The 27,518-nt window shown below is 52.6% G+C and overlaps 1 protein-coding gene and 1 long non-coding RNA gene across 4 annotated transcripts in view; one reads left to right on the top strand and one right to left on the bottom strand.

Annotated features, from left to right (window-relative positions):
* CHST8 (carbohydrate sulfotransferase 8) overlaps positions 1-12,813 on the bottom strand; it is a 127,447-nt gene extending 114,634 nt beyond the window's left edge. The window contains exon 1 of one of the 2 annotated variants that reach the window (XM_023245166.2): positions 12,442-12,813. The gene's annotated coding sequence lies outside the window, so the exon portion shown is untranslated. Of the gene's footprint in view, positions 1-11,653; positions 11,755-12,441 lie in introns of those variants that run through there. The other variant, XM_019819604.3, reaches the window with a different exon arrangement.
* A 147-nt stretch (positions 12,814-12,960) lies between these two features.
* Positions 12,961-26,686, top strand: LOC109494671. Of its 2 annotated transcripts, none has more exons than XR_006590360.1 (3): positions 12,961-13,151; positions 24,352-24,490; positions 25,774-26,686. It is a non-coding gene; the product is annotated as an uncharacterized LOC109494671 (long non-coding RNA). The 2 variants fall into 2 exon arrangements; XR_002149658.3 differs by having other exon boundaries at positions 12,970-13,294.
* Positions 26,687-27,518: the final 832 nt, after the last annotated feature.

A 27,518-nucleotide genomic window follows, 5' to 3' on the forward strand; every position in this document is an offset into this window, starting at 1 on the left:
CCTCTTAATTACACGTCTGCGGTGTTTGCATTAGATAGCTGTCACCCTGTAATTTACCCGTACATGGGTTTTAATTGTGCATTAATCTTTCTTACATGCCACTCCTCTGCTAGAATCTGTAAGAGCAGCACTTTGGGCCATTTTGTTTATTCCCCAACCCAAAATAGCTGATGAAATGTAATTGTGGAGTGTCCCTCCCCTTCTTTTCCAGGATTACCTGCTGTGTGCTGGGGCTGGAGAGAGGCTCCTGTCACCTGCAGGCTGCCTTTAAACACAATATTGGACTGTTTCGTGGCTGACATCAATTTCAGAGGAAAGGTCACAAGCAACAAGCAATCTTCCAATCACCTGCCATGTGCTCCCTGGGCGCCCCTGCTCACATCCTTTCTCTCAAGCTCCGGGCTGCTGGGTGCTGGAAGCGCGCCTGGGGACCGTGCTCACAAGAGAGGATGGAGGGCAACGTGTGAACCTGAGGAATCCACCAGCATGGAGGTTCCAAGGTCACTTGGAGAACCACGAAGGAGAACTATAAATTACAAAGCCCTGGATGGCTGCCAGGGCCCCAGGAAGCTACATTTAGCATACCATTCTCTCAGCAGCAGGAGGAAGGCTCAGCTCCCTTTCGGAAGGAATTTGAATGGAATTTGTTACAAGAACATTGTGATTGAAATATCACCAATTGGCTTTTCATGACAACTCAGCAATAGATTGCAATTTTGATGGTGTGTGTGTGTGTGTGTGTGTGTGCGCGCGCGCGTGTGCGTGTTGGGGGCGGGGGTAGCTGTTGTGTTCTCCAGCTGGCCGAGGTCCATACAATATTTATGAAATCCAGATGAAGCCCTACGCTGGCAATGAGCTGATATCATAACACAGATTTCAAAAACGTCTTGACATTTGCCCAAGATCAAATTTCCCCTTGCGAAAACCCACGAGGCTCTGTGCTGCCGGCGGTCTGCACGCTAAGCACCCCCCTCGTCCCAGCAACCTGCTTCCTTTGAGTCCGGGTGATTACCACCGTGCTGGGCGGCACTGGGGGGGCTGGAGTGGTGCAGAGTAGCAAGCCCAGCACCACCCAAGTCCACTTTTCCTTTGTGGCCACTATGAGCCGCGGCTTTCAGTGATGACGGACAGGAGTTTCGGTAATTTTCATCGTTAAGCACTTTCTGACGTGCAAAATAAAGCTCAGGGATCTCCTTATGGACGAGGTTCTGATGCGTATTTGAACCAAGAGAGACATGCGGCGATCATCCATCACACATCAGCGCAGGAAACAAAAGCGAAAGCAGGAGATGTATTTCCTTGGGGCCACAGATGCCATTTGATTCCTTTTAGGAGACCCCCGCTAGGAAGAATGTCACCAGCTTTCTCACGGCCCGGGTTACAAGTTATTTCCAAAGCGGTCCCTAAGGGCATCCTCCACCCCAAAGGGCTCCTTCTCCTACCCCTACCCGGGGCTTTTGGAGACGAAGATTCCCCATGTACCAGTACCCGGAGTGGTGAAATACTGCACGGGAAATATTGCATGAAATATCGCCTGCGATCCAGGCCTGGAGTCCCCGGAGATTGTTTACGAGTAAAAGGCAAGGACGATTTAGTTGGTTTTTGATAAACACTTCATACTGCACATCCTAAGAGAAGCAGAATACTTGTCAAGCATGCATCTTTATGAGCTGTCCGCCTATAAACCTTGCACGAAAGGTCCGTGCTTAATGTTGGTTTGGCAGTAAATTGGCGCGATGCACGGGTCTGCTGATTCAAATTAGCATCGACCCATAAAACGCTACTGAATGATTCTTCAAATCTGCCAAGTCTTCAAATCAATTTTGGAGAAAGTGTCAAGGGTTTTTTTTGTTTTTTTTTTAAACTTTGATAAACCTTCCATATTAGTTATCACAGAAGAGCATCAACCTTTCTCATCTGTCTTTCCAACAAAAAAAAAAAAAAAAAAAAAAAAAAAAAAAAAAAAAAAAAAAAAAAAAAAAGGTGTTGTTTTCCCTAACTGCTTTTAGCTCTTCGTCTTTGCATACCCGCCTCCACATCACATAAACAATGTGTCTGTTATGGCTTCTTTGTTGCCCTATTTTCAAGTGAAAGGTGTTTGGCTCACGCTGTCCGTGCCCCCATGATCCCGCAGTTTGGAGAGAACTTCTACTGGCACCAGGATAAAGTTCTCACTCTTGGCATTTGATATGCAGTCCCAAGCTCACCTCCTCCAGGAAGCCTTCCATAACTCACCAATGAACTCTGATCATGGCTCTACACCCTTGTGTGTTGGGTAAACTAGACTATGTTCTCGTGGGGGCTCAGTGCACTTCCTTCCCTGCGGGCTCCCAGGAGTGGGGCTCACACTGAGAGGTGCCACCTCTCCCCTCCCCATCTTTGAGGACCAGACGAGGCCTCCCTCCTTCATGAAGCCCCCTTACAGACGCCCCAGCCAGCATCCCTTGTCCTCACTCCACAACCTCAGAGATCTCAGTGACCCTAGCCACCCCTTTGCTGGTGGCCTGACTTGTGTGTGAATCTGCCTCTGTCTCCTGGGGGCAAGGTCTAGGTCACAAAACCCAACAAGAACAGAACCTTGGCTTGAACCCAAGGGGTCTGACCCAGAACTCTCATCCCCCAGGCCATGCTGCTCTCTACAGTAACAAATATCAGACTTGAGGAGGATGGGAACAAGCCACACCCAGAGAAAGGGGGCTTTATCAGGGTTCCCATCAAAATGCGATAAGCCTGAATGCATGAGGTGGTAACTGACCTGGCCCTCTCGCCTTCACTTGGCTCAGGGGCAGGTCGTTTGTGAAAACGTGGTGCTCAGAAAGCAGAGGAAGCTGCACGGTGCAGGGGTGGAGTGCTGCATTCAAGGGCGGCTTTCAGGCTTCTCCAGAGAGACCCAAAGATAGACAAGCCCATCAGAAATAAGGTCACCCAGGGAGACGTTCCTAAACAGCCAGTGCCCGGAGCTCTGGGGGTGAACATGGCTCTGGAGGCACCAGCAGAGAGCCTGGAACCTAGGACCCAAAGGCATCGGTCGGAAGCTGGCTCTGGGGATAAGGAGGTCATTTAAAGGGACACAGCACCAGGACAGGACACCCTCCAAAGTCCAAGAGCCCAACTTCCAGAGCCCTCCCCAAGGCAGCCTAGGCTACCAACAAATGCCGGTCAAGTCAGCTGGGGTGGGAGAGGGCAAAGGTCAACGGGAGGCTTTATCTTCTGCTCCTTCATTCGGTGCGTATTCAGCACCCCCCCCCCCCCCCGCCCCAGCCCGCTCAGTGCCAGGACTGTTCTAGGTACTGAGTCACAGCAGGGAACAGGACGGACAGGGTGGTATATGTTCATGGAATTTGTGAAGGGAAAGATGAGCCACAGAGAGAATGACAGATCACCAGGATTCACTTGGTGATTGGGGGCCGGGGCAGAGGCCCAGCACCTGCATCTCTCACGGCCCCTGGGGTGATTCTGAGGCCAGTGGCCGGGTCCCCAGCCTCATCCAGAGAAACGCCTGTCTACTCCACCCTCCATTCCAACGTGGCAGATTCAAACCCACCCCGCAGAGGGAACCGCAAGCACCCCCAGACGTTCCAGATAACCACAATTTGGAGATGGAAGTGAATGTTCAACTTTGTTTAATAACGTTTTCAAGTTCAACATATCCTTAGCATACAAATAAAAAATAAACTGTATTAGCCATCTGGGAAATATAAAATTAAAACCACAGTGTGATATCTCTACATACTCATGGAGTGGCTAAAATGAAAAAGACTGACCACATGAGGTAGTGACAAGGACATAAAGCAACTGGAACTCTCATATTTAACTGGTGTCAGCACGGAGGGGATTAACCAGCCACTTTAGAAAATTGGCAGCCTCTACATGGGACGAAAAAACGCACATCCTGAGACCCAGCAAGTCTCTTCTAGGTATATGCTCATTAAAATGTGTACAGACGCCCAAGAGACACGTGCAGGAATGTCCACAGCAGCCCGGCTCCCAATGTCCATCCACGGGAGAATGGATAAACACATTGGGGTATATTCACACCATGGAGTCCCAAGAGTGAACAAACCACTCACAGCAACATGGGTGAATCTCACAAACATGATGGTAAGCCAGACCCCAAAGCATACAGTCTTTTGATTCCACCTACATCGGGTTTTAAAACAAGGATACCAATCAGTGCCCTTCCGAGGAAGGATAGAGGTTACCTGGGGCAGAGGGGAAGTGTCTGGAAGAGGACCCAGGGACCCCCGGGACGCTGGTCATGATTTTTTTTAAATTTTTTTTAACATTTGTTCTTTTTCGAGAGAGACAGAGTGTGAGTGGGGGGGAGGTGCAGAGAGAGAGGGAGACAGAATCCAAAGCAGGCTCCAGGCTCTGAGCTGTCAGCACAGAGCCCGACGCAGGGCTTGAACTCACAGACCACAAAATCACGACCTGAGCCAAAATTGAACGCTTAACCAACTGAGCCACCCAGGTGCCCCCATGATCCTGTTTTTTTTTTTTTTTAAGTTTATGTATTTATTTTTGAGAGAGAGAGAAAGAGAGTACGCTCACACATGTGAGCAAGTGGGGGAGGGGCAGAGAGAGAGAGAGAGAGAGAGAGATAGAGAGAGAGAATCCCAAGCAGGCTCCATGCTGAAAGCACAAAGCCTGATGTAGAGCTCAATCTCACGAACTGTGGGATCATGACCTGAGCTGAAATCAAGAGTTGGGTGCTTGGGGCGCCTGGGTGGCGCAGTCGGTTAAGCGTCCGACTTCAGCTCAGGTCACGATCTTGCGGTCCGTGAATTCGAGCCCTGCGTCAGGCTCTGGGCTGATGGCTCAGAGCCTGGAGCCTGCTTCCGATTCTGTGTCTCCTTCTCTCTCTGCCCCTCCCCCGTTCATGCTCTGTCTCTCTCTGTCTCAAAAACAAATAAACGTTAAAAAAAAAAAATTAAAAAAAAAAAAAGGGTTGGGTGCTTAACTGACTGAGCCACCCAGGCGCCCCAATGGTCCTGCTCTGGTGCTGGCATATAGGCATGTTTGGCTTGCAGATTTTCACTGCACTGCACAATCCTGATAGGCACACTATACTTCAAAAGTTTTAAAAGGTCCTGAATACAGGACAGGGAAAGATATGGATGGGAACCTGCCTAGAAAGGGCGAGACTCTAGAGGGCACAAGCCAGTGGGGCCACATGCTCCCTAAGCATGTGTCATGTTGCCAGGCAGGGTCCCGATCGACATGCTTCCTCGCACTAGAGATAGAAAGGGACTAAATAAGCTTCAGCCAAGAGAACAAACATAGGAGATAATAATTTCGGTAATAATACTGCCACTATTTGGGGCTGGCCGTATGTGAAGCACGATGGCCCATGAGGTGGATTCTACTCATCCCCATTTTATAGATGAGGAAACTGAGCCTCTAGCTCACATGGTGACCAAGTGGTGACGCTGGGATTTGAACCCAGGCAGTCTGGCCCCAGATGCTGGCTTCCTTCATAACACCGAGCTGGCTGCATTGACATGGCAGCTGTCATGGCTGTCCATTGACACTTGAATTCATGGCCCAGGGAACTAAAGAGATAAATGAGAGGCACAGATAGTGCTTTCACAGGGATGAATGGACATTAAATGTGCACATGACACCAACCCTCGGGAGGTGAGACGACATCAATGGACAAAGAGGCCCCAAATCTAAGCAGGAGACGGCAAGACAGACCCAACCGCAGAAAGGCCGTTTACCATGCACACTGAGGCAGTCATCCCCGCCCGTGGGACTCCTGTGAGAAAAGGCCTGTGTGTGGCTGCTGTGACGACGGTGAGGTGGCAAGGTCCGCTGACCTCGGGCAGCCTCTGCACCCAGAGGCAGCAACAGGCTCAGCCCGCAGCGCAAAAACCGGGGAGCGGACATCCGGGTGAGATGATGAGGCATCACCAGGCCCCACATCCACACTGCTCCCAGCGTGGCGCCAGCCTCTGCGAAGGGGGTTGGAATAAGATGTGGGAAAGCTGAGGGAGCTGTCAAGAAAACCTTCTCGGAAGGAGGATTCGAATCGGACCCAGAAGTGTACATGGGAAGGGGCTGAAAAGAATATTCCTAGTGAAGGAGCAAAAGAAGCCAAAACAGGCTGGTTGCATCACCCTCTGGCTCAGCCAGTATAGACAGAGTACCTGCTTGGAGCACCGGCTCGAACATTTTAGACAGATGGTTTGCATAATGCAATGACTTGACCAGTGTAGACAGACTGCCTGAATCGTGTGCTGGGCTCAACCAGTACAAACAAACCGCCTACACCACGGACTGGGCTCAACCAGTGTGGACTGACTGCACTGCGCATGGGGCTCAACCACCTCGGCTCTGGGACACAGAGTCTCACGGACAGGGCCAGCGTCTGAAGGGAAGTGTCAGAGAGCCCGGGTGCAGGCACAGCACCTGAAGCCACAGAGACTTTGAGAGCTCTGAACCTCGTACGAAGTCCTTCAAGGAACGGGGCTGGCACAGGCTAAATGGAAGGTCCCAGCGCTCACACCCTAGACTCAACCAGTATAGACAGACTGCCTGCACCATGCACTGGCTCAGCCTGCGTAGACAGAGTGCCTGCATCACACAGTGGCTCCAGCAGTGTAGCCAGACTGCACGGTTGTGCTCACTCAGCCTGCCAGCGGCAATCACCGAGTCCCTTCTCTGGAGCTCGCCATGGCCAAGACAGCTAGAGATATGCGTACCGGCAGTGACACCTGCTGTACCTTCACTCAGCCTCCCCGGGGCGTGGCAGGCGGCTCTGCCCATAGAAGGACTGTAGTCAGTATCCGCTGGGTGTCTGGGATGCTCCCCTCAGGAGCACGGGAAGCAAAGCCCTCATATCTCAGGGCTGGAGGAGGGTCTCACTGCTCAGAGGCTTGGGCAGATGGGTCTTGTCCAGGGAGATGAGTCAGCCCCCAAGAAGAGGCAGCCTCGAAGGGGGGGGTGACTAGTCTGCCAAGTGTGAGTCAACCTGGGCTAGGGGCTGCTGGCAGAAGGGCTCTCCTGTGCCACATTCCCACAGATGAGCACCTGGGCACGTCTGGTGGTCTATGGTGGTGAGGCAGCAGCCAGAATACGAAGGAGGGCCAGTCCGGGGAGGCCACCCTCCAAGCAAAGGGTCCCAGTGTTGGAGAGATCAGCTCCCGAAAGGCCTGGGGCCCGAGGAGTAATCTGTACCTCCTAGCATCCTCTCCTTGGCTCTCATCCCTCCTGTCCCTGAGTCTGGCCCAGCCGGGGAGGAGCTGGCTCAGGCCCAGGCAGAGTGAGGACAAGGTGACAGCGACCTGGGCTGTTGCTTGCAGCTCAGCGGCCGCTCGGCTCAGGGCCCACAGCCAGCAGCGTGGGCACAACGGGAAGCGGGGTGACTCACAGACCCGCTCCCCCCATCCCAGCTCTGTCTTGCAGAGCTGGGTGGACGGAGTCGATGTCTGTGGGGATGCTGAGCTGAGCTGCAGACAGCCACAGGGAATCCGCTGACATGGGAGGGAGCGGGGGAGCTCTGAGCCTGGGGCAGAGCCCCCAGCAGAGGGCAGGAGCAGGTCCAGACTGGCTCCCACAGGGAGGAAGGGAGGAGAGAAGGCTGGAGTGAGGGAAGGGCACAGGAGAGGAGATCCTTCTGGTGCTGGCCAGCTGCCAGGTCAGGCACAAGTGGGTGGCAGATAAAGTACCTACCAGGGTCCCAGGACGCTCAGGGGATGACACACAGGCCAAGGCCACCTCTGGTCGGCAGCCCTGCAGACAATCAGCTCCGGAGGAGAGTGGGCATCAAAGTAGCCTGTCCTCATTAGAGAGCATGGGGCACTGGACTGTCACTACTGACTCTCACTGCCTGATGGCAGGAAGCTAGCAGAAGGCCCAAGAGCTTACAGAAAAGCTAGAAGTTGGGCCATGTGGGCAGGGGCACGGAGGCAGGGCTACACAAGCAGCTGCCTGAGCCCCAGGCCGGGAGGACAAAACCCGGCCAGAGGGGACAGGAGCTTGGGACTCCTGGTCTGGCGGGGCAGGGCTGGGGGAGGGGGGAAGTTGTTGCTTCAGGGAATTGACAGCTCCCACTGGTGACCCAGAAGTCAGGGTCCCAGTGGCCTTTACCACCCTCCATCCCACACCAAGCCCTGGCAGATTCCCCTCGGTCTGCTCCTCTTTAAGACCTCCGTCCCCTTCCTGCAGTAGCTCCCTCCTCACTGGGCTCCCTCCTCTGCAGCAGCTGCTAGGGTCAAGTCCTAAGTTTCTCCCTAGCCTTCAAGGCCCTGTATGGGCAGGGCTCTGCATCCACCCCTCCACTGTGCTGGCCACATGGGCCTTCCCACGGCTCCTGGCTGGCCCTCCACGCTCCCTGTCACTCATTCGCACGCTATGCCTGCCAAGCTCTCTCCCTCCCTCTGTCCGTCCCCTTCTTGCTTAGTTCTGGCTCCTCCTTCAGGCCTCAGCTGAAGTGTCATCCCCTCGGGGAGGTTCTTGCCCCCCAGTCCAGCTCAGATCACTCTATCTGCATCTCAGAAACACCCAGATGTTTCCTTTATATGCTTCTCACAGCCTAGAACCACACGTGTCGGTTATTTGTTCAGTGATGGCGTCGCCCGGCAGACCATGAATCAGGGAGTGATGAATCAGTCATGAGGGAATGGCTGTCCGCAAGGGTAGGGGCTGCTCTTTAGTTTGGTTCACTTTCTGTCCCCGGAGCCTGGCACAGAGACAGACACCTAACACCTGCTCCTCAAACATTCACTGATGGCAGAAGGAAGGACAGCCACAATGGGTCCGACCATGGGGATGTGGGATGGGGTCATCTGGCTCCAGACTTCAATGTTGACAACTCTAATTCAGTTCAAATAACTGTTGCTCGCCAGGGCCACCTCTGGCCCTCAGTCACCAGCAGCAAAAAGCACTGATTTCCCAGAAACGCACGGCCCACCTTCAAGGTAAGGAGCCGGGGTGGGGAGACCCAGCTCCTTGCCTGCGTGTGGACACTCCAGGACTTCCCGGAAGGTGGCTTCTGAGAGGGAATCAGGGCTGCTTTCGGGGTCAGCCCCCCGGATGCAGGCTTCCCCATCCTGCCGGTGGTGACCGAGGCTGTATTTGGGCCAGCAGGTGCACGCTACAGCCCCAGATCACAAATGACAGGTAGTTTTGTACAGGGGAAAAGTCACAACTTTTTCCCACAACCAATTTGTAAGTTTCATCCTCCGCCACGGTGATTTGCGGACCGCAGGGTCACACGCCTTCGAGCCGGGAAGAAATGAGACGGCATCTCCTGTGTCCTCTGCCACCTGAGTTAATGCAGCCCTTTCCCCTGGTTGTTTGCATGCAGGGCTTCCCTCTGCCTTTGGGCAGACTTTTCCAAGGAGGGAGGGAACACAACTGCTCTGGGGTCAGCCTAGTCCTGGCTGTGACCTCAAAGACAGTGCGAGGGAACCTACTGTCCCCGTGCTGTCACCACACAGGCTGCCTGCTCCCAGCACACCTCCTGAGGCTCGAGGACACCATCTCCCGCATTCACATCCAGACAACCATCCTGTTTGTTTGTTTGTTTTTAATTTCTCACTGTCCCACAGCAGGGCCACATTGATCTCCCTGGGCCAGGACTACATAGATCTCCTGTTTCTGACTCATTACCTTCTGATTAGCTGAAAGGCCGGGCCCTTGTTTTACACAGTGTTTACTGGATCTAATTGCCACAGTTGTTCACTTAGGCACTGCCATGCCCTGGGTCCACATTGCTGCGTATAGGCTCCCTCCCTGCGCCACGGCTCTCCGATGTAGCTACCACACATGGGAGGCACTGCAAGTACAGCTAAGGCAGACGTGTCACCCTTGAGGCCAGGCAGCAGGGGAGGGGGCATCACACCTCCCCCCACCGGCCCCCATAAGACTCCGGCGCCCACCACAGGTGCCTCCAACCAAAATGCATCAGCAAAATCACTATAAAAGCTTTAAGCGCCCATCTCTTCGATCAGCAAAACCACAAAAAGCCTATCAGGTCGCCGCTGGCACAAACTCTCAGTGAAGAGCAGTCAAGCAGTCTACAGGGCGTTTCCAACCAGGAGACTCTGACTTCCCACCTTCTCAACGAATCCAACGCAAATTCTGCAGTGAGCCCACGAGGCGTACTTTCCCGACAACCATCCGGCAAAAAAGTAGCTGCCCAACTTTCCCAGACTTATTAGCTTACATAAACAGACATTTGAATAAATGTTTAAAAAATGAAATTCCCCTGATACTCTGTAATCAGTAAATGTTCATTATGGAAACACAGCAAATATGCATGAAATTTCCCAAGTGGTATTCTGGCTACAAGATTAAAAAGGCTTCTCAAACAGCAGGCTGAGTTACAAAGGATCCTCCTCCGGTCACAATCCAGGAAAGCTTTGCCAAGGCCAGGAGCTCAGAAAAGCCTGCTCCTCTCCCAGCCGGAGCCAGAGAAAATCAGCCCATGCTCCTTTTTGCCCGCTCAGGCATTTTATAAATGAGCCCCCACATCAGCTGATTGATGTCTCTCTATAAATAATTAATCCTTGACCTTGTTTTAAGAAAGCCTTGACTTTTTAATTTGGGGTCTTTTTAAAAATCAATACCAGGGGAACATAATTCACTCTGTGGAGTCTGATTCCAAGTAAGTAAATAAATAAATAAGTAAATAAGTAAATAAATAAATAAGCTGTGCCATCGATGTGTCTCAGGGTGAATGGGCTAGGCTCTGGGATGGGGCCTGATTTTGAGGTTTCACTGTGTTCAAACGCTTTTAAATTATTGATCTCCCTAAGAGACTCAATCTCGTTCAGGGTCTGCATTTTATCCCTTCTGTGGGTCATCTCACCGAGGTAGGTCTGATGAAGGCCCTGAACTGTGTTTCCAACTCCCCCCCAAGGGGGCTCCTCAGCCCCTGTCCTGCCCTATGTGATGGACTATCTGGATTTAAAAAGGGTCTCCCACAGGGAGCAGAATGTCACCTCTTCCTGCAGCCTGTCTGCCTTGCCTGTGGGACAGGGACAGAGGGTGGGCAAGAGAGGCCATGAGAGTTGGGAAATCTTAAAAAGGGTTCTCCCACTCCGTTGGAGAGGCTACGCTGTTCTAGGGCAGGACTTCAGAGAAGTTGCCCACCCATAGGCAAGGGTCAAGGTGAACTCGGATGTGAGAGGTTACCCAAAGAAAGTGGGTTTAGTAGTGCAGCTTGTAAGCATCCCAGAAATGGGGAAGGGACTAGTCTGCCCCTTATCCCTCTGCCACCGCCTCTCCCACCATGCACTCCACGGGGGCTACCGTCCCTTCCCTCAAACAGCCTCCCGCTCCAGCTCTGCTACAGGGCCAGCCCAGGACCGCTCTGCCGCCCAGTCTCCCCAGCATAGCCAATCACTGCACAGGGTCCAACTGGGAGGCGCTTCAAGGACCCGGTGCCCCCCCCAGACCCTAAACAGCTTAAGACTCTGAGCTCCAGGATCGGGCCCCTACTTCTCAGTGAGAGCAACCCGGGAGCCAGGGTTCACAGCCGAAGGCGTTGTGAGGCTGCCGCGCTAGCCCCGGGTCGGGGTCGCGGGGCCTGGGGCCCAGATGTACGGCGAAAGTTAGGGCGGCGGGAGTCCTGCGCCTGGGAGAGGCCAGGGGTCCCCTCCGACCCGAGCGTCAACACTGGCACTACCAAAACCCGCCAACGCACCTTCGCCTGGTGGGGCCGGCCTCCCGCGAGGTCAGAGCTGGCGTGCAAACCTGGAAGCTAGTAATTGGGAGTTGCAGCCGCTGCCGGGCTCGGCTGGGTCCGGCGGCCAAGCAGATCCTTCCCCCGCCCACCAGAGCCGCCTGAGGCTCGGACTCCCTCCCTCCCCGACACTCGCACGCACACACCTTCACACGATCACTGACGCACACACACTCGCCTCGAGTACAAAACAGGCCGGTGCCCAGGAGAGTCGCGGGGTGGGGACGCGCGCTACGGAGCGCGGGGGCACCTTCCGCCACTCCGTAGGAAGCCCAGGCAGCTCCTAACTCCTCCCCCGCCCCTGCCCGCGGCAACCCGCCCCCGAGTCCCAGACCCGAACGCGCGGGAAAGCCCTGGGCGCCCCTGGCGCTCCAGCCCGGCCCTCTCCGCTGCCGACGCTGCCTCCACACGCCCGGCACCCAGGGCTGGGAACATCAGCAGAGCATCCGCAGGGACCGAGGGAGCCCGAGGGGCGGCAGTTCGCAGACGCGCGGCGGCAAGTGAAAGCCACGGAGCAAAAGTCTAATTAAAGTTCCCGCTACTGGAGCCGGTCCCCAAAGCGCGGACGGACCGGAACCCCGCGCGCCCTGTCTCCGCCCGCGGATTTGGACACCTAACCCTGTAGGTTCTCGGCGCCGGGACGCAGTGCAGTCCCGGGTCCTCCCGGGACCCTTCGGGGCGCCCTTCCCAGCCGGGAGCCTGCACAGGGCGGGGACAGGGCTGGGGCAGGGGGTGCGCAGCGCACTTACCTGGCGCAGCCGGCGCTCGCGGGGCCGCGGGCGCCGCCAGCCCGGGCTCGGTACTCCACGGCGAATCCTCCGCTCCCGGACGCCCGGGCGGCAGGGAGGACCTCCGCCCCAGCTCGGGCCCGGGGCCTCCTCCCGCTCCAGGCGGAGCCCGGTGCGGTGGGTGAGGCGAGCGGCGCGGGCCGGCGGCCGGAGCGCGCAGGAGAGGGAGGGGGAGAGGGCGCGGTGGCGTGTTCTTCCTCGGCCCGGGGTCGGGTCCGTCCCCCGCCTCCCACCTCCAGCCGCCGCCCTCTCCTCTCTCCCCGCAGCACCGCCGGATCCGGCTTGCGCGCCGGGAAGGCTCCCAGCGAAGTGCGAGCGGAGCCTCCGGCAAAAGGCTGGAAATAACGCCGCGCCCGCCCGGCGCCCCGCCCCCGGCCTGGGCCCCGCCCCGCCGTGGCGGTGGCGGCGGGGGCCGGGCGGAGAGGGGATCACTCCTGCGATCTGCGGGTCCCTCCCGGGAGCTCGCGGGCGCCGCGCCCACGCGCGCTCTGCGGCTCCCGCGGCCCCACGGGCCGCGCGCTTCGAAGGAGCCGCTGCTGGGCGCGGTCCAACGGCCGCGGGGGTGGGGGCGGTCGTGTTGGGGGCCTCGCCCGTCTCCCGGGTTCCCTGAGAGCCGGACTCGAGGCTGCCACTTGGCTCCAGAGCGCGGCCAGAGTGCCGCCGCTGCCTCGGTGGGTCGCACGCCGGCGCCGACCTGGGAAAATGACAAGGCGTCACCGGAGCGGGCCGTGACCGCCGCTGGGCAGGGGCGCACGCTCAGGACCCGACGCTGCGGGGGCGTGGGGCTGGTGAAACGCAGAGGACCGATCCCTAGGTACATTCTGGGGGATCCCTGGGCCTCAGCCTCAGTGGAATTTGGTCAAGGTCCTGGGCGGTCCCGAGTGTCTTCACCGTTCCCTGAATTCCTGGGCTCTGGATTCTGCTGACCCAGGCTCTCCCTCGAGGGCTACCTCTTGAAGTCCTGGTTGGGTCACGTCCTGAGATCTGGTGGGGGAGGGGAGTCGTGAACGAGGTCAACGTGGGTCAGCCGACTGCTCCCTGTACATGCCATCAACAGCACAGTGGGGAAGCGACGGATCCACAGCCACACAGAGCACCAGGACAGAGCAGGGATGTGAAGGGGAGAGCAGGGGTTCTGACTCCGGTCCTGTTTTTTTCCTGAGAAGAGGCAGCCCCCACCTGCAGGGGGCAAGCAGGTTCTGGGAAGGAAGGCAGGCTGGCTTCTCACAGGAACTTGATGAAACTGTAAAATCAGTCACCCCTTAATCTTTAGGGGAACCCCAGTATTTTGAAGAAGCTGCAGAGAACGCTTTAGTAAAATACAGGATGTTCACCCTCCTCTCATTGTATCTGCTGTTTGGTTGGCCTCATGTCTCCACCCTGCTGACTCAGAGCGTAGGATGGAATTGGGGAGTGGGGTGGGCTCATGGCCTTTGATTGACCAGGGAGGGGACAGCCGGGGGCAGACCTGGCAGGGAGCAGAGCCACTCCTGAGGAAGGCTAGGGAGCCACCAGCAGTAGGGCTCTGGAAGGCTTGGGTGGCACTCAGGCTGCCCAGGGCAGCCCTGAGCCCTCCTTAATGCCCCAGGTGAGTTCAGCACATTCAAAGAGAGAACAGGAAAGGTGAGAAGACAAACTTTAGCAGACCAACACTATGATGATCTTCCTTAATTCTTGTAACAACAAAGTAAGCACTATTACTTCCGTTTCATGGTTGAGGGAACCAAGATACAAGGATGCCACCAGGTTGCTGGAGTCTACACCTCTGGAGGGTGGTAGAGCCAGGGTGGGGCTACTGATTCCAAAGTGGAAGGGGTTCAGTGGGATGCCCTCTCCAAGATCCTGAGCTCAGAGACTGTTCCAGACCCAGGGTGCTAGGCCTAGCTGTGCACCACTGGATGTGTGTTGTTTGCATATAGAAGGGGTGGGGTATGTGTGTGGCTAAAGTGCCCTACTCCTCCTCAGTCAGGTATAGATTGGATGAACAGAATATCAGGGACAAGGACTCAAGTGTCAGGAAAGACAGGGCAGTGGCATCCTTATCCAAAAGCTATCAGAGCAGATTGGGAGGAAAGAAGATGGTGAACAAAGGCGAGGGTGGGGGTGAAGTGAGCAGAAAGCTACTTGCCTAATGAGCCCAGAGAACACTGGCCCTGTACCTGCCCCTGGGCCCGCTTGTCTCCACACCTCCAGTCCCTGTCCCTTCTCACCACCCAGGGTCCCGGCCACTAGTTGGCTGGGCACCTGCCAAAGAAGCCTGGTGGTCCAGGGAACGTCTTCAGTACCATGCATACTCCTGCAGGCAAATACACACACACGGTCACGAGGCAGCGGGGAGGGAATGGGGAGAGGGGTTCCCATCCCCTGAGCCCAGCCTTATAGCCAGGAGGAGGCTCTGAACCACAAGCGCCTCCCCTGGATGAGTCCACACAAGCTCCACTTGCACGGGACATGTCTACACAGGCTTTACCAGGACCAAGCTAGCAGCAAGTGGGGCCCGCCAGGCCCTCTCAGCTCCCCCTACATCTGTGTGCAGTGATCCTCCTGGGAAGGACGGTTTTTCCATTAGCGCTTCCAACTGTACTTATTAGCACTTATTTGCATCTAATATTCAGGCAGACATTGCTAGAAATCAACAGGGCTGCATTCCTTTGACATACGCTACATTTTCAATTCGTCACTCAGACTTGCTTCTTATTTTGAGAGGCCCTCGGGGAAATCCCCAAAGTGGGCCCGAGGCCCCTGGCACCAACATGCCCTGTGTTTTCCTCCTCGGGATCTGCCAAGGGCTGCGTGTCCCTTTTTTGAAAGTCAGGTTTGGCCTCTGCAGCGAGGGAGGCGGAGAAACGCTGTAAATTTCCGGCGTGAAGCCCTGTGTGCTTGCTTGCAGTTTCTGACACATGTGTCTCCACTGTAAGATTAGTGGCAAACTTCTCCCTTCATCCCAACTAAGGTGAAAAGACATTTACGTTGGATCCCCCCACAAGTCCACACCCCAGGCCCCAGAGGAGGTCACGGAGAGGTTCAGAAGCCACTCTGTTTGTTGTCAAAGAGGCAGGAGGAGGGGGCCCAACCAGGTTCGGCTGAGGGTGGCAGGCGAACCATCCCCTCCCTGGGCTCCAGATCCCCGGACCATTCCCTTGAGGGAAGATTCTCGCCTACCTTTGTGGGGGAGGCGGGGGAGCTGAAGGCAGGACAGTGGGGCAGCACCTTGTGTTTGATGAAGGGCTTATGAATCTGGCAAGGCTGAGTCCTGAGTCCTATACCTTCCATTCTGTGAGAATTAGAGCAGGGTTCCAGGGAAGGGGTGGGAGCCCTCTGGAGCAGCAGATCCCGGAACACCTTATCTCCTTGCATCCCATGGGAGAAAGAATAGAATAAAGGCATGGACAGGGGGTCGGAGGTGGGGGGTGTTTCAGCTTTCCAAGGCATGGGCTGGGTGGTCTTGTGCGTGTCTCCTAGCCCTTCCCAGCCTGTTTTCTTATTTGCAAAAATAGACTCCACCCTGCTCAGGGCAGCAGGGACCCACAGATAAGGTGACGGGTGTGAGAACATTTTGGAAAGCAGAATCACAAGGCTGGCCTGCTCTGGGTCACTCAGGTCAGCCCCCTCAAGACGTGGGTGTCAAGCATCTTGTCCTGCACTGGCCTCTGAAGTATTGTGACCACGGGGCTTCCCAAAGTTAATTCGCTGCACTGTGACATGCTGACCATGGCATCATTCAGATGGGAGTCCCTTCCCTGGGGACACAGCTGCCTTCCCCAACTGCCTCTGCTGTGGCCTTGGTGTGGGACAGTGGCCAAGCCTTTCCTTCCCATTTGAGCAGTAAGGGGAGTATAGCCCAGGCTCTTGAGACCTTGTGATGCCACAATTCCTAAAAATCCTTCACCCGAAGGAAGGCCCAGAGAGGTTCCCTTGGCCATGTGGGACCATGTTAGATGAATGTCCCCTCCCTGCCCCTTTTCCTCTTCTCCCTATGACCCGATTCGCCTTTCTTGTCACCCCTTGGGCTTTGGAGAAGTTGGAAGGAATGGGTCCCTTTGTTTCCTTCTTTGTTGAGTAGCCTGAAATTTCCTGATGCCAGGATGCCGGTGTGAACGTCCTTTACATTAGCAATGCTGCTGGGGGTTCCAGGCAATCCCACATCCCAGACACCTGCACTCTGTCTCTCTGTCTCCCACAAATAAATAAATAAAATTAAGAGTAGGTTTCTGCCACAGGCTACAGTGATGCGAGTGTCCACCCTTAACACAAATGAGAATTGGTGAGCAGATAGGCTTTTCTGGGTAGCCTGTAATAAAAACTGTGGCTACCTTGAACAAAAAAAGGACTTCTTGAAAGGTCCTTTGGGTGGGGGAGGGGGGGAGGGCAGGGAGGGTGTCTCACAGAGCCAAGTGGAGAGCTGAGCATCCGGAGGGAGGTCGGCAGCAACCAGGGCAGAGGGCTAGGGGACCCCTGGGGTCTCCAGGAAGGGAGCCCTCCTCCCCCGTCGAAGATGAGAGGGTCTACAGACACGCCCCTGTTGACCCCACAGCCCAGGAGGGAGCCAGGCCCAAGTCCAAGTCCAGCCCATCCGTGCGAACTGGGCTCAGAGCCAGCCTGAGGTCTTGAGGTCTTGCCAAGCTCAAGTTCATTTTAGTGCTTCTTAATTAAAACAAAACAAAACAAAACACAAACACAAACAAAACACCACTGGGGCGGTCTGCTGCCCCTTCCTTCAGTTCCCGCAGATCCTTGAGCCCAGTCCTCCTCCGGTGGCCTGTCCATCATGGGGAGAAGACACAAAGGTGGGGGTTCCCTGCAGGAGGGGGTCCAAGAGACCCTGAGCACAAGCGGTACAGAGATTTTTCTTTTTTGCTTTGGGGTAAAGAATTTAAAATTCCAGACTATTTATACGGCACAATTCAGTTAGTGGTATTTCATTGGGACCAAACTAACTCAGCATTCGTGTCATGCAGGATGGGGCTGAAGTTGACTTTCTCACTGTCAGTCAAAGACAGTGGGAATTAGGCTTGCAGGGGGGCGGTCTCCTCTACCGAGATGGTAAACGGCTTTGACTGCTGTTGCCACTGTGGTGGTGCCGTGCATCTATCTACATCCAGATACAAACAAGCTCATTATGCATAATTCTCTATTCCATCACCTTGACATCGCTGACCCTCCTTTTCTGGCTATGTGTTGTGTTGTTCATTATTAACTGAGGTGACTATTAAAATAAGGAGATTACTGTATGAAATCAATTCATGGCACTTCTTTTTTTTTAAGTTTATTTATTTATTTTGAGAGAGAGAGAGAGAGAGAGCAAGCAGGGAACAGGCAGAGAGATAGAGGGGGAGAGAGAATCCCAAGCAGGCTCCACGAGGTCAGTGCACAGAGACTGATGTGGGGCTTGATGTCACAAACCGTGAGATCGTGACCTGAGCCGAGATCAAGAGTCGGACACTTAACTGACTGAGCCACCCAGGTGCCCCATGGCACTTCTTATACTGCGCCACCCAGGCGCCCCCATGGCACTTCTTTTTAAATGCTGCCTAATCGGGAGAGCTTGCTGATTCTCTAGGTCTCCCTCTGGCCTCGCCCGGGTCGGCACATCTCAGCTTGCTGGTCGCTCCCCAGAGCAGGGCGGCTGCACAGGGTTTTCGACATCACCGAGTGCTCCGTGGGGTCTGAGAGGGGCAGTGGGGCCTCTCAGGGCAGGATCGCCTCTCCAGCATCATCAGCCCAGAGCGCAGTTTCAAAACTCCTTGTGCTCTTACCAAGGGTTATAAATCCACTCACATCTTTCTATCGTGTGGTAGGAAAGTGGGGCTTAAGTGTCTTCTGAGTTCCTGAGCTAGCTAAAAGCATTTTTTTTAGATGCGAACTTGAATGCTATTGTACATCTAATGCTTACTATTAAGAATCGGGCTTGAAGATTTTAAAAAGAAAGAAAGGATTGTTTTGAACAGAACAAACTATTGCCATAGGAACATTCCAAAAACCTTTATCAAATGCCACCGGGAGCATGCCATCGGGTAAGGATGTGTACCTTGAGACTTCCCTGACTTGGGAGGTTTATAATCAGAGGAGCTCAGAAATGTGACACAAAGATAGAGGTCACACACGTGGCAATTTCACAGCCAGGCGGGGGACCTCATTCTGGAGGAGCCACAGGTCTTTGTCCTCAGAGCTGGAAAAGCAAAGGGGTCACTAAGATCAGTAGCGATTGTTGCTTGTCCCGGGAGAGACAAAAATCTCCCCAAAGCAGTCAGTTCTGCTCAAGGGTTTCTCAGACCCCTTTAGCACAGGCAGGTCGAGCCACACAGTCCACGTGGGCGGAGGTGAGCAGAGATGGAAAACAGCGACAGGTACCTCCCTGCTTCTCCAGGCGATCCTGAGCAAGTGGTATTTTCACACTGTGCCGGGAGCCCACACAACGCCTGGCGGCATGAATCTCTCTACCGGGACTCAAAACAAAAGCCTGGTGCATGACGCATCCAAGGAAACGAGACCAGAAGGAGCCCGTCAATCAGGCGGCATGTCTCTCTGTGGGACCCACGAGGGCAGAAGATCAGGAATGCCTGTCCCCATGCAGCCCACTCCTCTGTGTGAAGATGCCTCCACGGGAAATATCCAAGTATCCTTGGAAAGAAGCACCTGCAGGTCCCCTCTCAAGGAGAAAACCGGAAAAGCCCGAGAGGGTTTGGTTCTGCGGTCCTTCCAAAGGGTTTTCCAGACTGGAAGCAGGTGATGCTAAAACGTATCATCCGCTTCTCCATTCCCGTGCCCAACCCGTCACTGAAAGCCAGCCAGCCACCCAGGAAACTGCCCTCCCAGCCTTGCCAAACCACCCCTCAGGGCCAAGAAGGCGCCAAGGCCACCAGGCTTTGGAAGCAGATGCCATGCCCTGCAGAAGATTTGTGGGGCAAGGGACATCTCCGGCTTCCCAGGATTCCTGGGTGCAGGAGTGTTCTGAGCAGACATCCTTGGACACCTGGAGAAGTGAAACCCCGTCACTGAAAATAGAAGGCAGCGGCAGCAGCAGCAGCAACTGAGCTAAGCAACTGCCACTTCATTGCTGAGTTCTCCCAGAGCCCAGGAAACTTCATCCTGCAGGCAGAGCCCAAGATGCTCTAGAGTTCAGAGCAGTGCCCAGTGGCGTCCTGTCGGTAGCTATGGAAACACAGAGCCATTGCCTCCCTGTTGGCTTTCGTGCTGGAGACATCTTGCTGTCAATAGTGTTTAAAGTTAGGTTAAAAAAAACCCCAACAATCTCCTCTTTTGACACCACACGAAGGGCCCTGTGGCATGAAGGCAGCCCCGCAGGTCCCAGCACGGAGCCTGTCACACTCTGTTCCCCATCCTGTCCTCAGACAGAGCTTCCTGTCTGCTTGCTCATAGCGGTGATGGCTTGGGCTCAAATGAGTCCACCCTTTGTGCCTGTTCCAGACTTGGTGCCTTGTCCCCAGATCAGGGGAGCAGGGCAGGGGCCCGGCTCAGCCCTGCTTAGGGGCGTGCTTGACATGGTGCACCAGGTGGAGGCAGGCTCGAGGGTGAAGCCCCAGCCTCTTGTACAGGTGTCTGGACCACCTGCCTTTAGGCTTAGACTGCCCAGCACAGCCTTTGTTGAGGGCCTGCTAGGGCCGGGACAGGGGAGGGCCGCTCACAGTCAAGGAGTAAGGCAGACAGATGGGCAGACAGACAGACTAGAATGCAAGGCAGATTATGGTGGAGGCACGAGAGACGTGGCTGAGTGGTCTTCCCTGGGGCATCAGTGAGGGCTTCGTGGAAGAGGTGGCATTTGACCTGACCTATCTCACCTGGCCTGACCTCATTCATAAGACTTCTGGCCACAGAGAACCGGAGATAATTCAATATACATTTGGTTAAACACAAAGAATACTCTATGTCTAAAGATAAAGGACTCTCGTTGTCATGCCCAGAAAAAGGGTAGACTCTACAATTAGAGAATAGGGTTGCCGAATTCAAGAAAACAGACTTAGCATTTAGGGAAGACAATGTCTAGGGGAAACAGCTAATCAACCAGGGCCCTTTGAGGGAATAAAGGGGTGTGTAGACAGGAGAGGCAAGCATTTCACTTGTGTAGAATAAAAATATCTCTCACCAAAGACTCTTGAAAATATTAAGCCAACATCACTCCATTTTTGAAAATCATAAGCAGGTTATACCACACAAGAGATGTTTGAGACAGGCAAGGCTCCTGGAACACAGTTTAGTGTCTGTCTTGGGTTGTATTCCCCCCAAAGCAGACCCAAGACAAGCATCCAGGCTCAGGTACTTTATCTGAGAGTGATCTCAGGAAGCATAAAGCAAGCCAATGTGCTTTGGTGGGAAAGCTCTAGAGAGAGATGAGGAGAGGTGTAGAAGCTGGAGTTTGGAACTGTCCCCTGGGTTGAATTCGGATGTGTGGAGGGGATCGACAATGTCATCATCAGCACAAGATGTTCTACATAAATTACTGTCTACATAGTTCTTCTCCTCTGGTCTGGTTGTGATAAAGCACGCCTTGGTGGTATTAAAGTGACGACGTTAAAAGTTCTCCCTGGGGTATTTCTGAGGAAATGGTGGCAGTGCTAGGGGATTATAATTTTGAATACCCTTGAATCCCCTAATAAAAACAGCCCGACTCGGTAGGAAGACCAAACACCTGTGGGAAACATTCACAATAAAACTCATGGGCAATGTATCCCCCAAAACATCAGGATAGTGGCGAAAGGAAGAAACGGGGTGCTTGTCAGGCCTGAGAACAGAAGCGCCCCCAAATAGCCAATAGGTGCTCACTGGAAAGCCCAGAGCTCCGGTTTTAGGACAGCAGCTGAAACCAGGAGGCATTTTGCCCGTTCTGAGAGCGTGCAAGTGCGAAGGGTCATCAGGTAAGAACACTTAAAGGGGACGGAGCAGCCCAGCCCCTGGGAAGTCCTGAAGCCGACCAGCCAGGTCCTCCTTCCAGGACAGGGCCCCACACTGGGGAGACCCTGCTGAAGGAAGGATCAAAACTGAACAGAGCAAGAACAGAGAGGAAGCAAACAGAAGAGCCAGATGAAAGTGGAGACCTGCCTTTCAACTGCATGAAACGAAACAGGGAGCTTTGTGAAGTTAGAAAGTTGGAAGTTAGAAAAGCTATCTCGAACAAAACCTCCTTTTAAAAGCCCAGAAAAATTAATTTCACCTTTGCAAAAACGGGCAAGAGAAAGGGATCAAGGTCATATCCCACACAAAGTTGTTTCAAGAAAAAAGAGAATTAGCAGTAGAATGCCATCTCTACAGACAGTGAAAAGCACACCAGAAAGGCATGCCTACCAAGCAAATAAAAAGCTATAACCTACTATTTCAAAAAGAGCTAGAATAAATTAAGGAACTGATATATGAACAAACAACAGAAGTCAGAAACAGAAAAGCTCAGAAGTGAAATGACAAACTAAGGAAAGAACTGGGTCTAAAGGAAGTAATTTTGAGAAATTAAATTAGAAAGAATACAAGGATGGACACACACGACAGGAGTAGAGGATACGGGGGGAATGGAACTGTTGAGAAATCAAAAAGAAATGAACAAGGATTTAAGAAAAAATGACAAATCTTAAAGCTAGGTAAAGACCACCCAACACACAGAGAATAGGAGTCCCTGAAGACCAAACAAAAAAAGAAAGAAAGAAAGAAAGAAAGAAAGAAAGAAAGAAAGAAAGAAAAGCAAGCAAGCAAACAGGGAACAGAACCAATAACAAATGCCATGGTTCCAGAAAATCTTGCAGGAATAAGAAAGGGTTGAAACTACATATTGAAAGGTCACACCACATTCCTGAAAATATTGACCCAGAGTGACCAAAACCGAGCCATAATTTTAGTTTAATATGAGACCTTAGAGAAAAAGAATCCTGCAAGTAGCTAAGCGAAAATAGCACGATTTAGCAGATTGGATTACCATCAACTTTTTGATGGCAACACATGCCACAAACAAGTAGAATACTATATTTAAGATACTCAAGAACATAAAATATGAACCAAGGATCTTATATCTAGGGAAACTGACTGTCAAGTGCAAAGGGTATAAGCTCACACCAACATGCAAAAATTCAGGAAATATTGTCCCCCTGAGAACTTCCTGAGGAATCTACTAGGGAATGAGCCTCAGAGGGCCAAAGAGTGACATCAACATAAGGAGGTGAACATTAAATTGAAATTATCTATAGAAGAGGGCGCCTGTGTGTGGCTCAGTCGGTTGGGCCTCCCACCTTGGCTCGGGTTGCGATCTCACAGTTTGTGAGTTCGAGCCCCATGCCAGGCCCTTTGCTGTCAGTGCAGAGCCCGCTGTAGATCCTCTGTCTCTCACTCTCTCTGCCCTTCCCTGGCTCATGCACGTGCATGTGCTCTCTCTCTCTCTCTCTCTCTCTCTCTCTCTCTCTCTCTCCCTCTCTCTGTGTGTCAATAATAAGCACTTTTAAAAAATTATCTAGGGGTGCCTGAGTGGCTCAGTTGGTTGAGCATCCGACTTCGGCTCAGGTCATGATCTTGCAGTTCGTGAGCTCGAGCCCTGCATCGGGCTCTGTGCTGACAGCTCAGAGCCTGGAGCCTGCTTCAGATTCTGTGTCTCCCTCTCTCTCTGCCCTTCCCCTGCTCGCTCTTTCTCTCCCTCTCAAAAATAATAAAGATTTAAGACAATTATCTGTAGAAGTAAGAATAAATGAGGATTTAAAAAAGAAAGCATATAGCAGGGGTGACTGGGTGGCTCAGTCAGTTGACCAGGTCTTAATCTCACAGTTGTGAGTCCCATGTTGGGCTCCATGCTGGGCATGAAACCTACTTAAAAATAAATAAATTATGGGCCACCCGGGGTGGCTCAGTCAGTTAAGCGTCCGAATCTTGATTTCGGCTCAGGTCATGATCTCATGGTTCACGGGTTCAAGCCCTGCATTGGGCTCTGCACTGACAGTGGAGCCTGCTTGGGATTCTCTCTCTCCCTCTCTCGTTCTGCCCCTCCCCTGTTGAATGGGAGGGATAAGAGAATGAGGTAGCACAGGGAAAAATGTTACCTGTTTTCAGTGAAGATGTTGACTGAGGAAATAATAATGTTTTACACTGAGACTGTTGTGCGTACGCTACAGAGTGAAATGAGTCTTAGGGGAGAGAAAGAAATTCAAGTATAAAAAAGGTTAGATAAACACCCAATAACTCTGAATTTGAATTTAAGAATCAGTATACATTCATGGGGTTTTTTATCTTTTTTTAGTAATTCACAGAATTTATTTTTTAGAGCTGTTTTAGGTTCACTGCAAAATTGAGTGGAAAGGACATTTTCCCCTAAATCCCCTCCACACACACACACAGCCTCCCCTACCAACAACACCCAGCGTTGGTGTGGTATATTTACAACAATCAACATCCAAATATTGACTAACGTCAACCCAAGTCCCTTGTTTATATTGGGGTTCACTCTTTGGGTTGTATGTTCCATGGGTCTTGATAAATGTATAAGGACACATATCCACCCTCATAGTATCACACGGAATAGTCTCACTACCCTAAATATCCTCTGTGCTCTATCTCTCCATCCCCCCTTCCTTCCCTTTCTCCCCATTAACCCCTGGCAACCACCGATCTTTTTTTACAGTCTCCATAATTTTGCCTTTTCCAGAATGCCATATCGTTGGAATCAGAGGGATGTAGCCTTTTCAAATTGGCTTCCTTCACTTAGCAATATGCATTTAAGTTCCCTTCATGTCTTTTTGTGGCTCGATAGCTCATTTCTTTTTATTTCTTTGGATATTTGGGATAGCAGCCCTCTATCAGATATGTCTTTTACAATGTTTTCTCCCAGTCTGTGGCTTGTCTTCTCATACTCTTGACATTTTGTGTTTGTTTGTTTTTTTTAAAAAGAGATTCCCCGCTAATAGACACCATGACTTCTTGGAGAAATGGCTGATTTCTCCAGGTGTGACTTCTCCATGGCTGATCGCGTCTCAAGTCTGGAGTGAGGAATGCGTGAGATGAGCCAGACACGTCTTTGCCACAACAGGTAACATGATAGCAGGGACTAAAAGATTGTGTCAAAAGGACACATGAGCCGTCTGCGAGAGGCTCCCAGTGGCCAAATATGGGACCATTTGAGCTTCAATGAAGATTATAATTCTAATGGATTAAACCCATCAGATATGTTTAAATCTTTAATTCATAACACTTCTTAAAACACCACCGCCTTCAGAGGATAAGAAACAAATTTATTCTCTCAAAAAACGGGTAAATAAAAGGAAAGAAACATTTATCCTGCCTTTATTATGTGAATTGTACCACTGGGTAGCCACAGGGGAGACTAGTGGGAGCGTCTCTTTATAGAAGTACTCAAGTTGACATATCAAAGGAAGCGATGAAATTAGAATATCACCATTTCAAAACCCCCGGTGAAGGAACAGATCTAGGTATTGAGAAGCAACGGCCGGCAGGCCCCGTTCACTCTACAGAAAGAGAGGCGGGAGGCGAACAGGCATCGCGTGCCTCCTGATGAAAGAACACATCACTACCTGTGGTCTTGCCAAAGTGACTGAACCTGAGGCTGATCTAACCTCTGGATTCATCTGCCAATTTGCAGGAAATGCAGAGGAACGCTCTTGAATGGCATCCAGGGTATCGATCAGCAGAATCCCAACTGAGGGAAACCGTGAGCCAAAAGGCTCAGATTCGTCAACAGATAAATTGGAAAGGAAAGAAAGGGAAGGGGGAAACCTATACGTTAAAAATATATATATCAAAAGATAGCTCTGAGTTTTTTAAATGTTTATTTATTTGTGTGTGAGAGAGAGAGCGTGAGCCAGGGAGGGGCAAGGAGAGAGAGAGACTCAGAAGCAGGCTCCAGACTCTGAGCCGTCAGCACAGAGCCCAATGCAAGACTCGAACTCACAAACTATGAGATCATGACCTGAGCCAAAGTTGGGCACTTAACTGACTGAGTCCAACGCATAGAGATCTGACCTCTTAGATCTGACCTCTTAAAATGGGCAAGACTACCTCATACATCCAGGAAGGCACACCCAAGTGAGGCACTATAAAGAAAGCCAGAGAACAAAGCACGAGTCAGCCGGTGGGGGAGTGGGGGTGAGGGGGGGTCACTTTTCCAGGGAGGAAGGCAGTTGAGATTGATAGGCGCATGATGGACTTCTGGGGACGTGAGTGACGTTCTGTTCCTCGATATGGTGATGGTCTCCATAATAACTCCTTAGGCTATACATTTATTTGGCTTCTTTTTTTCTGTCTGCTTCATTTTACAATAAAAATATTTCTTTAAAACATTTTCTCATTCCACAGCTTCTTCATCCTCCACAAGCCCAGAGGCAATGGTTGTGGCTGTGACAGATTTCCCTTAGGGCTCTAGCTCCGGAGTAAGGACACCGCGTTGTCTAATTAGAAGGCCCCACTGACCCACCGGAATATAAGCTCGGGAACTTCAGAGACTGTGTCTGCCACGTTTGCTGCTGTATTCCTGGCTTCCCCCGGCACTTGGTAGGTGCTCAATATTCATCGAATGACTGCATGACAGAGGTCTCGCTTTGACAGGGTGAAGAGTATAGTATCGTCAGTCATAAAAAAGACACCGCAACTCCACCACAAGAGCTTGGCTCCTCTCTGTTTCGGAGTGAGTCGTATCTTTACCTCTGAGGTCGCTTCCTGACCCTTTTGGATACCAGCGCTCCCACCGCTTGGGTCAGGTGGCTGAGGAGCTGCAGGAGGTTCCTTGGTGAACCACTTTTGCGAAGGATGCCTTGCTGCTTCCAGAGGAAGACCAGAGAGGGACTGGCCCAGCCAGGGGAGGCGCCGGATAGTCCTTTTGCCTTAATTCTGAGCCAGTTTGGTGACGCTTCAGAGAGGCAAGGACTATGGCCAACCCCCAGTTCCCCTCCCTGGGGAAGCATTCACCATGGTGGCTACTCAGAAGAAGCAAGGACATCTGCGGGCTCTGGGGCTCAAGACGGGTTCATCCCCCAAATACCAGGGAAAGATAGCACAGGTCTGTGCAGGTGTGGGCAGGCCCTCTGCTGCTCCTGCTTCCCATCTAGGCCCCCAACTCCCACTCCTGGGGGCCCCAAGAAAACCGGGATGTGAGGTGCACCGTTGTAAGAACGTGAGGTACTGCCTTCATCCTTTCAGACCCAAATGCAGGGCATGTTTGGAAGGTGGCATCGTTTACGGTGGTTTCAATGAAATTCAGATTTACACAAAATTGCTGAGAATTATTTGCTTCCCAGAGCCTCCTCCATCCTGGTTTCTACCCATTTAATAGCTAGGACAAGAGGCCAAGAGGTTAGTCATTACCCCAGTTGGAGAGGATAAAGGGCTCTTGAGGGTGATACCTCTGTTTCCCATTTAATGCACATTTGCTGAGCCTGACCTGGGCAGGGATGGTCCCACTCCCAAGCAGTGCCTCCTAAACTTGACTTTGGAAGGGAGGAGCATGTAGTTGGAGGGAAAGGAGGCAGCTTTCACTCACCTGGCATTTGTTTGCCAGCTCTCCCCAGACCACAGATGCTGCCTCCACATGCACCTCCAGCCCCTTACAGAAATCCCAGGGGCTCCAGTTCCCTGCTTCAGATCTCTGGGTGCTCTCTTCCAGAGAGTCACTGGCCGTGACTTCTCCGAGTGCAGGGAACCCCTGATTCCACCCACTTCATCATCCTGGTAAGTGTCAAGGCACAGAGTGAGCAAGAGAAGCCCGGACCTCCCCTCGCACAGCTCATCACCTGGGCAGCGGACATTAAAACCTCTGTGCCTTAAATTTCTGGAAGCGGGTGGAGGTGCCTTTGTCTAGAAGGAGAAGGAGAAAGAAGGAGGAGAAGAAGGAGAAGGAGAAGGAAGGAGAAGGAGAAGGAGAAAATGGGTCCAATCCTATTTCTCCCAGGTAACCCTCTTCTCCACCAGTTAAAGTACAGTAAACCTGCTTTAAAAGTTTTGCTCAGGAAGCATAAACTTTCTTTCACCGCATCTTATAATCCCCTGTAATAGAAAACCAGTAATGAGGATGCCAGCAGCAGGTGCAAAAGGCAGTTTTACATCAA

The sequence above is a fragment of the Felis catus genome, chromosome E2, assembly GCF_018350175.1.
Source record: "Felis catus isolate Fca126 chromosome E2, F.catus_Fca126_mat1.0, whole genome shotgun sequence".
Lineage (NCBI taxonomy): Eukaryota > Metazoa > Chordata > Mammalia > Carnivora > Felidae > Felis > Felis catus.